The sequence below is a fragment of the Herpailurus yagouaroundi genome, unplaced genomic scaffold (genome assembly GCF_014898765.1).
Source record: "Herpailurus yagouaroundi ecotype Mexico unplaced genomic scaffold, PumYag 141, whole genome shotgun sequence".
Lineage (NCBI taxonomy): Eukaryota > Metazoa > Chordata > Mammalia > Carnivora > Felidae > Herpailurus > Herpailurus yagouaroundi.
The window spans coordinates 49,006,063-49,017,653 of record NW_024412396.1 but is presented as its reverse complement, the minus strand read 5'-3'; positions in this window follow the sequence as shown (position 1 = coordinate 49,017,653).

The window sequence follows — 11,591 nt, the reverse complement described above, 5'->3', positions numbered from 1 at the left end:
TTTTTTTTTTTAAGTTAAAGAGGTGCCTGGGTGGCTCAGTCAGTTAAGCGTCCGGCTCTGGCTCAGGTCACGATCTCACGGTGCGTGGGTTTGAGCCTCGCGTTGGGCTCTGTCCTGACAGCTCAGAGCCTGGAGCCTGCTTCAGATTCTGTGTCTCCCTCTCTCTCTCCACCCTCCCCTGCCTGTGCTCTGTCTCTCTCTCAAAAATAAACATTAAAAAAAGGTTTTTTTAAAAAAAGGTGGGAAGGAGAAAAGTGATATTAGCAGAAAGCTGAGAAAGATGAGATTAGGTGGAGGGAAGTGGAAAGGTTTCAGGGATAGTAGGTTCTAGCTGTCTTGACCACCATCCCATCTCTCAACCACCATTCGTCTTTCAGCACCTACTTGGGAGACAGCACCTTTGTTTAAACAGCCCATTCCACATTCTTTCTCCTCATTGTTTCAAGATAAAGATCCAATTGGGCATTGTTGAGATGCGATAGAAATCCTATGCCCTAGATTCTTACTCTCAGAGAACAAAGATATAGTTGGCTACTCAAACATTCTAAGCCTGCACGATTTTCAAAAATCACAGCCGCCTTTATGATACAGAACCCCTATCTATACCAGTAAAAGAAGCTTCGTTGTGTGATGCTCTCCTGGTGACATTTTAATAACACTGATTTCACATTATGTGACCAACCCCAGGCCAATTTTTCAGAGATAATTTTTACTAATCTAGCATGAAAAAAGCAAATAACAATAAAAATATAAAGTGCTCTGGGGCATCTGGGTGGCTCAGTTGGTTAAGAATCCGACTCGATTTTGGTTCAGGTCATGATCTTAGGGTTCATGAGTTCAAGCCCCATGTCAGGCTCTGTGCTGACAGTGTGGAGCCTGTTTCAGATTCTCTCTCTCTCTCTTTTTCTTCCCCCACCCCTGTGCTCTCTGAGAGAGAGAGAGAGAGAGAGAGAGAGAGAGAAAGAGAGAGAGAGAGACAGAGAGAGAGAGAGCGCTCTTATTCAAAATGAACTAAGGGATGAATTAAAGCACAAATCACACAGAAGGTTTTGTGTAGGAGATTCCAGAGGGGGTTAGCTCTTAACTGTCAATGCTGTCATAGTCAACTTGCATGAGTCTTCTCTGGAGTAGTTTTATAACCCAGCTATACTTCTCTTTTTTATGTTTCATTCTTGCTGTTGCTAGGGGGACTTGAGTGAGGGCTGGGAGGTAGCACTTGATTGGTTAGTGGTTTGAGGTCATATTCTGATTGGCTGATGGCTTACATGCCATTTTGAGGAATAAAAATCTCTGCTAGCTCTTGCAGCATGTCCTGTTCTAAAGAACAAGATCTAGAGGCAGATCATCTACTGTTGGACCTATGCATCCTTCAGCAGGCATTTCATAAGGATTTTGGATGGTGTCTAGACTTAGAGCAACCTGGTCATGCGTAACCTAGGCAACGTTAGTGTTTCTTCCCCTCCCTATTACCATGGAGTAATGTTCTCATTTTATCCTAAAGAAACCCATAGGTGTTCCTGTGGAATCCCAATTGCCATGTAGACAGTCCTTTCCACCATTCCCAATGGATCACAGTGTAGGCGAGCCCGGACCTTGAGGATGGTTGTGTCCATTACAGTTCTTTGGATGTTATCCATAGCAACAGCTGCAACTTAAAAAAATGTATTGAAAAGATACTGTGGAAGTCACAAAATAGACCAAAAGGTCATTTAACTAGATCTAGGAGTAGGAAGAAACCAAGGCAGGAGCTATTCTACCATCAAAGCTCTGAATTCTATAAGAAACAAAGTTCAACTCTTTTTTTTTTTCTTTTTTCTTTTTTCTTTTTTTTTTTTTTACACCTTTAGCCATTCAGTGCCTTTTCAGATATGTGGGATGGCGAGAGGAAAGATCTGGAAGAAAGAGCCTCCAGTGCCCCCCTCATCTTCTATAGTGAAAAGGCTGGGTACTTTAATCTCATCATAGCTGCACACAATTGGGGAGAATGTAACACTCCAAAAACAGAGCAAAACAAAAAAGTTTGGGTGCTGTTAGGAAGGAGGAGTGGATGTAGGCAAGCAAAAACAACAAGCATTCATTACCCTGGGCCTCTGTTGTCAGGCAAATATGCTTAAAGACAGGAGCATAAAAAGGAGTTAGGCAGTATAGATCAAATGCAAAAAGAACATCACCAAGAAGATCTTAAGAACAAATACAGGCACTTTTAGCAAGGGTAAAATTGCGAATGACTTTAAAACTGAATAACTCATGTATTAATTAGGATGCAGACTAAGCTGCTGTAACAATGAGACACTGAGGTATAGTGGCTTAAACAAAATAAAAGTTTATTTTTCATTTATACAACAGTTCAGAGGTAAGCAGCCCAAAGTTGTAGTCTTCAACATAAAGCTTCCACCTCTAGGTTCAAGGTGGCTGCTCTGGCTCCTGCCATCAAATCTGCATCCAGCTAATAGGCAAGTAGATGGATTAGGGAAGCAGACGTTTAAGGAGCATGCCTTTTAAAGTCATGACCCAGAAGTGATACATATCACTTTCAGTTACATCCTGTTGGCTATAACTTAGTTGGTTGGCTCTGCTTAGCCTCAGGAAGGTTTGGAAACCAGATAAAACTCATTAGATATATTATTAAGGGAAGATGAAAGAGTGAATACTGGGGACAACTGGCAGTATCTGCCACACTGACGACACCAAGTTCTAATAAGGCTGTGGAGCAACAGAAACTCTCATACACTGTTGATGGGAATACAAATGTGAACTTAAAGAGTAATTTAACAATATCTTACAGAACTGAAGACACATAATGCCTTATGACACAACTTCACTTCTAAATATATATCTTGGACTAGAGATACTTTTATACATATGTACAAGAAGGCATGTAAAAAAAAAACGCAGCCCTGTTTGTAATAGCAAAACTTGGAAACTCAAAATCTAGAGGAGACTATCTAGAGGAGAATGGATAAACAAAATGTTTAATATTCACACAAATTTCATGCAGCAATTAAGGCAAATGAAGGACAGCTAAATGTATTAACATGGATGAATCTCACAAACTTAATTCAGAAAAAAAAGACTATACATAATAGGAATATACCCAAAAGAACTAAGGCAGAGATGTGAAGAGATATTTGAATACCCATGTTCATAGCAGCATTATTCATGATAACCAAATGTGGGAGCAACCCAAGTGTCCACTGACAGATGAATGGATAAACAAATGTGGTTTATACATACAGGGGAACATTATTCAACCTTAAAATAAGGAAATTTTGACACATTACAACATAGAGGGATCTTGAACATGATGCTAAGTGAAATAAGCCAGTCACAAAAGTACAAATACTGTATGATTCCACTTAAATAAGGTACCTAGAGTACTAAAATTCATGGACCCAAAAGATAGAATCATGATTGATAGGGGCTGGGGGAAGAGGAGAATGGGGAGTTGTTTGATGGGGACAGAGTTTCAGTTTGGGAAAATGAAAAACAATTCTGGAATTGGTTGACGGTGATGGTTGCACAACACGGATGCACTTCATGTCGCCATACTGTATACTTACAAATGGTTAAAGTGGTAATTTTGTGTATTTTACCACATTAAAAAAAACTACAAATGATTTCGTTTATAGGCAGCTCACAAACATACACCTTACAAACATATTGCCAAGGTATTCAAATAATGGGTAAAACTATAGTGAAAATCAAGAGGATGACAAATACAAACACAAAATACCATTACCTCTGAGGTGGGTGGAGTTGGGAGAAGTGAATGTCATCAGGCAGGATTACAAGGAAGGTTCAAAGTTATGGGTAATGTTCTTTTTCTTAAATTGGGATGGGGTGCAAAGGGGTTCCATCTTAGTAATCTTTTACCTTAAATATGCTCCATATGGGCCGTATTTTATGTTATATTACATTTCATAATTCGAAGGCATATATATTTAAATATATAACATAAACTTATACCTTCAAATGCATATATTATATATTTTAATGTGGAAAAATTAAAGGAGAATGGAGACATATTAAAGTGGGTTAATTGAGGAAAAATTAGAAAAAATTATTAAGACACTTGTTCTATACTCTAAAACATAGCTTCAAGCTGTGTAATCCCACCTCAGTCAAGTGTTTGAGAATTAGGTGTAGTGAATACTACTGTTTGCCTGCAGAACATCCATTTCCTTCGTTCTTCCTTCTTTTTTTTTTTTTTTCAACGTTTATTTATTTTTGGGACAGAGAGAGACAGAGCATGAACGGGGGAGAGGCAGAGAGAGAGGGAGACACAGAATCGGAAACAGGCTCCAGGCTCCGAGCCATCAGCCCAGAGCCCGACGCGGGGCTCGAACTCACGGACTGCGAGATCGTGACCTGGCTGAAGTCGGACGCTTAACCGACTGCGCCACCCAGACGCCCCTCGTTCTTCCTTCTTAATAAAATTCCAATGTTGTTCAGGTGTTCACATCTCCCATTATGTATCTCATGTCAGTCAGAAAAGCCAACCATCTCCAGCCCTAAGAGTAGGTCCCAATTAGTTTAAGTCCATTGTGATTAGATCATCCCACTGACATTTACTGGGAGGTTCTGTAGGAACCTAATCAGCACGTGATATTTCTTTGGCCACCCAAGGGTTGGCATCTGCCCAAAGTTGGTACAATCATACTGAAGAAAAGGATTTTTATTAAGTGATTGGGAAAGAAGCCCTCTTTCCTTCCAGTGGATGCGAACAAGGAGCTTCTGGCTGTGATTGCTGTTTGCAGCCAACTGGGGGCTTTGATGACAAAGCCAACAGAAGGCAAAGTTGGGAATTGAGGGATGTAGAGCTTCAGATCTGATTGTACTGTGCACAGAGCTGCACTACCTTTGAAATTCCTGTTATTCAAGATGCATCTCCTTATTGTTTGCACTGAGAGCACCCTAACTGAAACCCGGATATATACTCTAAGGACACGTATGGAAACAAGAATGTCAGATACACAGTTGGGCCCCATGGAAACTCAGAAACTCCACTAGGCACTCCAAGAAGGGCCGCACCTGTGGGCCTTACAGAGATTGGAATGTGTATCAGGATATGAATGGTGCTTAGGACCCAAAGTAGATGTAGCTGTCACTCCCTCGGCATTAGAAAGTTCTTGATCAATTCCTACCCCAGGACTGGTGTTAGATGCACCCCTGCTTTTATGTATGGCTTCTACTCTGGCTATAACTGTTCAACTCTTCATGTCTTGAGACCTAAATTCCCCCAAGAGAGGATCTACTTCCTTAGGCAGAGGTACTAAAGTACTTAGGTATCTTAGCGGGTAGAGTACGTAGGAGGTACTTCCTCCAGTTTTGAGTGCTCTTCTCCTGTCCCAAGTTAATGCTGGCCTTCATGTTCTAGATCCCATCCCTCGATATTATTCCGTCACTTACCTTTTCTCTCCACTATATGTGTCACTTATCTTTTTCACTACTTTTTATTTTGAAAAATGCCAAACCTACAGAAAAGTTGTAAGAATAGTAAGTAACTAGTAAGAATAGTAAGAATAGTAAATAGTAAATAAACACCCTCTACCCTTCATCTAGGCACACATTGGTTAGTGTTTTCTTACATTCTCCCTCTTCCTCCTTCTTTCTCTCTCATCTATTTATGATCTATCGTATCTATCTATGCATCCATCCATCTTTCCCCAAACCTTCAGATACTTGAAGATACTGTGACCCTTCATACATAAACATTCAACGTGTATTTCCTAAAACAAGGGTATCCTTACATGTATCTACTATATAATGTTCATAAGGAAATATAACATAAATATAATTGTATTATCTAACCGTCAGTCCATATTTAAATTTCCCCAATTGTCCTAGCAATATCCCTTATGGCTTCTTTTTTTCTTTTAACTCAGAGTCCAATCAAGGATCACACATTGCATTTCGTTGTCATGCCTTGTTGGTCTCCTTTGATGTAAAATAGTTCACCAGCCTTTTTTTGTCGGTCTGTCATGACATTGACATTTTTTAAGAATCCAAGTCAATTATTTTGCGGAATGTCCCTCAATTTTGGATTTGCCAGATAGTTTCATCACAATTAGATTTAGGTAAAATAATTTTAATTTGGGAGAGAAATATTACATGTGTAATGTATCCTTTTATATCTATCACATCATGATGTACATTATGTCAGTTTGTCCCCTTAACAGCAACATCAAGTATGGTCATTTTGTTAAGGTAATGTCTGCTGAATTTCTCTATTGCAAAAAAATATATAACTAATTTGTGGCATGATACTTTGAGGCTCTGGAAATATCTTGTTCCCCACAGTTGTTCACCAATGGTTCTAGCATCCACTGATGATTCCTCCCTGAAACAGTATTACAATGGTGATTGTTAAACAGTGATTTTATATTTCTATCATTCCTTTTACTTAATAGTTGTCACATTCCTATGTACAAAACTCTCCAATTCCATTGTTTTTGTCTATTCTTTTTTTAAAAAATTTTTAATGTGTTTATTTATTTTTGAGACAGAGAGAGACCGAGCATGAGCAGGGGACGGGCAGAAAGAGGGGGAGACACAGAATCTGAACTGGGCTCCAGGCTCTGAGCTGTCAGCACAGAGCCCGACGCGGGGCTCGAACTCACGGAGTGTGAGATCATGACCTGAGCTGAAGTCGGACCCTCAACCGACTGAGCCACCCAGGCGCCCCTGTATTTGTCTATTCTTAATATCTTATGGAATCACAGATTCTTTACTAAAACTCAGTGTGTGTATCAACATGTTGTACACCTTAAATCTACACAATGTTATATGTCAAATATAGTTTAAAAATCAATGTGATAATCCATTACTGTCATTATTAATTTTGATAATTAAACTCTCAAATTTGGCCAGCATGAGCTTTTTCAGGCTGGCTCCTGTGTCTTTGCATAAGTTCCCATCAATTTTTGAGCAGTTCTTTGCATTTTTCTATAATTAAAAAATTTCCTTATTATGGAGAAGGACCACAATGCTGACATCAGAAACTCCTGAACTTCCCCCCTCCCAGGGACACACAGAATGTACACACAAAGCAATTCCTTCTGAGAGAAGTCCAGAAACTAGCTGAGTGCCTATTACACATCAGGCAAATGGGAAACACTCACCTAAAACAAGGTAGGAAAGGCTGAGACTCACTGTCGCCATGAAGCTCATCCTCAGCATGGCGCCGTACCATTGGGAGGGAACCCCTAACTCCCAACTTCTTCCTCAGGAGTGAGGGGTTTGGACCACACATCTAGTGCCCCAACTGTTAAGGCTGCCACACCAGGAACAGGTCCCCAAAACACCTAACCCTGAACAACACAACAGGGCTTGTGTCCACGAGTCCCACAGACCATAGCAAACAAAGCAGCAGTTCTTAATGGGAACGGTTAATGGGAACGGGACTTCCTTTGATAGTTAAACTTTCACTTCTCACTGTGTATTGCTTGGAATCTTGTCTATTTTTTATTGTACTAAAAATCACATCACATTAAATTTACCACCTGTATCATTTTTAGGTGTATAGTTCATAGTGTTAAGTATATTTACATTGTTGTGCAACAGATCTCTAGAACTTTTTCGTCCTGCACAACTGAAACTCCATATCCGCTAAACACTAATTTCCCCTACCCACTCTCCTCTGCACTTGGTAACAATGTTTCTACTCTGTCTCTGGTTTTAGCTACTTCAGATACTTCATGAGTGGAATTATATGGTATTTGTCCTTTTATAATGGGCTTATTTTGTGTTGGACAATGGTTGATACTTATCTATGTTGTAGAATGTAACAGGATTTCCTTCTTTTTTAAGTTTGCATAATATTGCACTGTGTATTTACACCACGTTTTCTTTCTTTATTCATCTATCAGTGGATATTTGGGTTGCTTCCACCTCTTGGTTATTGTGAATAATGCTGTAATGAACATGGGTGTGCAAATATCTCTTTGAGATCCTGCTTTGAATGCTACTGGATATATACACAGAAGTGGGATTGCCCGATCATATGGTAATTCTATTTTTGATTCTTTGAGAAGCCATTATACTAGTTTCTATAGTGGCTGTACCATTTTGCATTTCCACTAACAGTGACAAGTGTTCCTTGTCAGATATTGATGGCATCCTTACCAACAGTTGTTATTTTCTATTCTTCTGATAGTGGCCATCATAATGAATGTGAAGTGGTATCTCATTATGGTTTTGATTTGCATTTCACTTATGATTAGTGATATTGAGCACCTTTTCATGTGCTTCTTGGTTATCTGTGTTACCTTCTTCAGATAATTGTCTATTCAAGTTTTTGCCCATTTTTAAATTGGGTTATCTGGTTTTTTGTTGTTGAGTTGTGGAAGTTCCTTATAAATTCCAGATTTTAATTCCTTGTCAGATGTAGGATTTCTAAATATTTTCTCCCATTTCATATGTTGCCTTTTCACTCCATTGACTGTTTCCTTTGAAAGAAGGACTCTTCAAAATTTGATGGGGTTCCATTTGTCTATTTTTGCTTCTGTTGCCTGTGCTTTTGGTGTCATATCCAAGAAATCATTGCCAAATCCAATGTCCTCAAGTTTCCCCTCTACGTTCCCCTTTTAGTTTTAGGTCTTATGTTTAGGTCTTAAATCCACTTTGAGTTAATTTTTGTTAAAATTTTATGGTGTAGGAGTCATTTTTCCTTCTTTTGCATGTGGAGTTCCAGTTTTCTCCAGTACCATCTGTTGAAGAGACTGTCTTTTCCCAATTGTGTAGTCATAGCACCGTTGTCACAAATCATTTGGCAATACATGCAAGGGTTTATTTCTGGGCTTTCTATTCTGTTCCATTGGTCTATATATCTGTCTTTATGTCAGTATAACACTGTCCTGATTACTATTGCTTCGTAGTGTGTTTTGAAATAAGGAATTGTGAGGTCTCCAACTTTGTTCTTCTTTTTCAAGATTATTTTTGCTATTTGGGATCCCTTGAGATTCCGTATGAATTTTAGCATTGTTTTTCTTTTTCTGCAAACAAATGTCATTGGGATTTTGATAGAAATTGTACTGAATCTGTAGATTGCTTTGGGTAATATGAAGATTCTAATGATATTGAGTCTTCCTATCCAAGAACACAGGATGTCTTTCCATTTCTTTGTATCTTCTCTGATATTTTTAGTAACGTTTTGAAAATTTCAGTGTACAAGTCTTTCACCTCCTTAATTAGGTTTACTCCTAAGTATTTTATCCTCTGATGCTACTGTAAACTGGATTGGTTTCTTAATTTCTTTTTTTGAATTGGTCATTGTTGGTATATTAAAATGCAACTGATTTTTCCATGTTGATTTTGTATCCTGAAACTTTGCTGAAAGCATTAATTAGTTCTAACCATTTTAAAATGGTTTCTTTAGTACACCTGAAACTAATATTACACTGTGTTAACTAACTGGAATTAATATAAAACTTAAAAAAAAACAAAAATAGGGGTGCCTGGGTGGTTCAGTCAATTAAACATCTGACTCTTGGTTTTGGCTCAGGTCATGATCTCACAGTTTGTTGAGTTCAAGCCCTGTGTGAGGCTCCACGCTGATAGCACACAACCTGCTTGAGACTCTCTCTCTCTCTCTCTCTCTCCCCCCCCCCTCTGCCCTTCCCCCGCTCATTCTCTCTCTCTCTCTCTCTCTCTCAAAATGAATACATAAACCTCAAAAATAAAATTAAAAATGGTTTCTTTAGGGTTTTCTACATATAAGATCACATCATCTGTGAACAGAGATAGTTTTACTTCTTTAGATGCCTTTTGTTTCTTTTTCTTGTCTAATTATTCTAATCCAGACTTTTTAACAGGTTCTTTATCAGTTGATATAGGCTAAGTTATACTACAGTAATAAAAACATACAAAAAGCCAACCAAAACGTCATAGCTTGAAATAACAAATCCTTATTTACCATTCACTCTAATATTCCCATCATTAGGCTGGGATCTAGGCAAAGCAAGTTTCCATCTCTGTTTTCATGACTGTCAAGAACAAAACAGGGAGCATACCTAATCACGCAGGGACTGTTAAAGCTTCTGTCTAGAAATGAATAGGTCATCTTCACTCACATTGCCACACCTAACTTCAAACATGGTGGGGGACAGTATTCCTGCCCTGGGTCCATAAAACACAGTCAGAAATATTTGCCTAACAGCGCAAACAACTGCTACACTCTACCCTTTTAGTTACCAAATGTTGACCTCACTTCCTCACTTTCCTTACCAGAGGCCAGATATACACAACCCTCTCCATCACGAAGACATTCTCAAAATCTTATCTAGTCGTGACATCATGTTCAAAGCCCAGGATATCTAGGTAAAGAACAGCAGTCTCCACAGCAGGGGGTGTATATGTAGTAGTATCTTTATCAGGAGGTACAGCTTTTTTTTTTTTTTTTTTTTTTTTTTGACTTAAAGACCTATGCACCAAGACAATGCAAATTATCTGGCCTCATATACCAAATATACAATTGGTGGAATAGGAACAGGACAACCACAGTAAACACTCCCATTCAGAAAAGGAAAGAAAAAAGAACACATAGAAATAACTGGTCTCTGGTTGAGCATCTGACTTGGGCTCAGGTCATGATCTTGTGGTCTGTGAGTTCGAGCCCCGCATTGAGCTCTGTGCTGACAGCTCAGAGCCTGGAGCCTGCTTCAGATTCTGTGTCTCCTTCTCTCTCTGCTCCCCCCGCCCCCCCCCGCCCCACGCACTCTGTGTCTGTCTCTTTCTCAAAAATAAATAAACATTAAAAAAATTAAAAAAAAAAAAAAAAAGAAATGACTGGTCTCTAGCAATACTGTCTACAAGATAAGCCATGGAAGAGCACCTTAGTTTTGGGACAAAGAATTCAGAAAAAAGCTAAAAATAAAAGGATAGTCAAAGGTATACAAGGGGAATGCTTAGAAAAAAAGAAAAGAGAAAGAGAAAGCAGAGATCCTGTTCTCAATATCAGAAAAACTAGAATTCAGGCCCAAATGCATTAAATGAGACAAAATGGATACATTATAACGCTAAAGGCTACAATTAAAATATATCAGTTATGAAAACCCATGGACACAATGATACAGTAGCAACTTTTATCAAGTTGAAACTCTAAGAAGTACAAGGAGAAACAGACAAAATATACTATTAGGAAACTTCAAGGTATTTCTCTCAGCTTGAGTCAGATCAAAGTAAATAATAATAAGGTACTGAAGACCAAAAAACATGCAGGTAGATCTTATGGACAAATACCAACCTTTTACCCTGATAATATCCTGATAATAGAGATTGTGCCTCCTTTTCAAGTGTACATGGAACTTTCATGAAATTGACCACATTTTAGGCCACCAAGAAAACCTCAATAGTTTCCATCTTGCATATTCAAGCAGCACATTCTTTTTGCATGTCTTTTTCCATCTTTTAATTTACTGAAGTATGATCTACCTACAACAAAATGCGCTCATTTTGTGTGCATTTCAAGGTATTTTGACAAATCAATATATCCAAGTAACCATCACAATAAAAATACAGAACATTTCCATAACCACCACCCCCAATTCCTTTTTAATCTGTACACAGCCAACCCCCACCCCCACCTCAGGTAA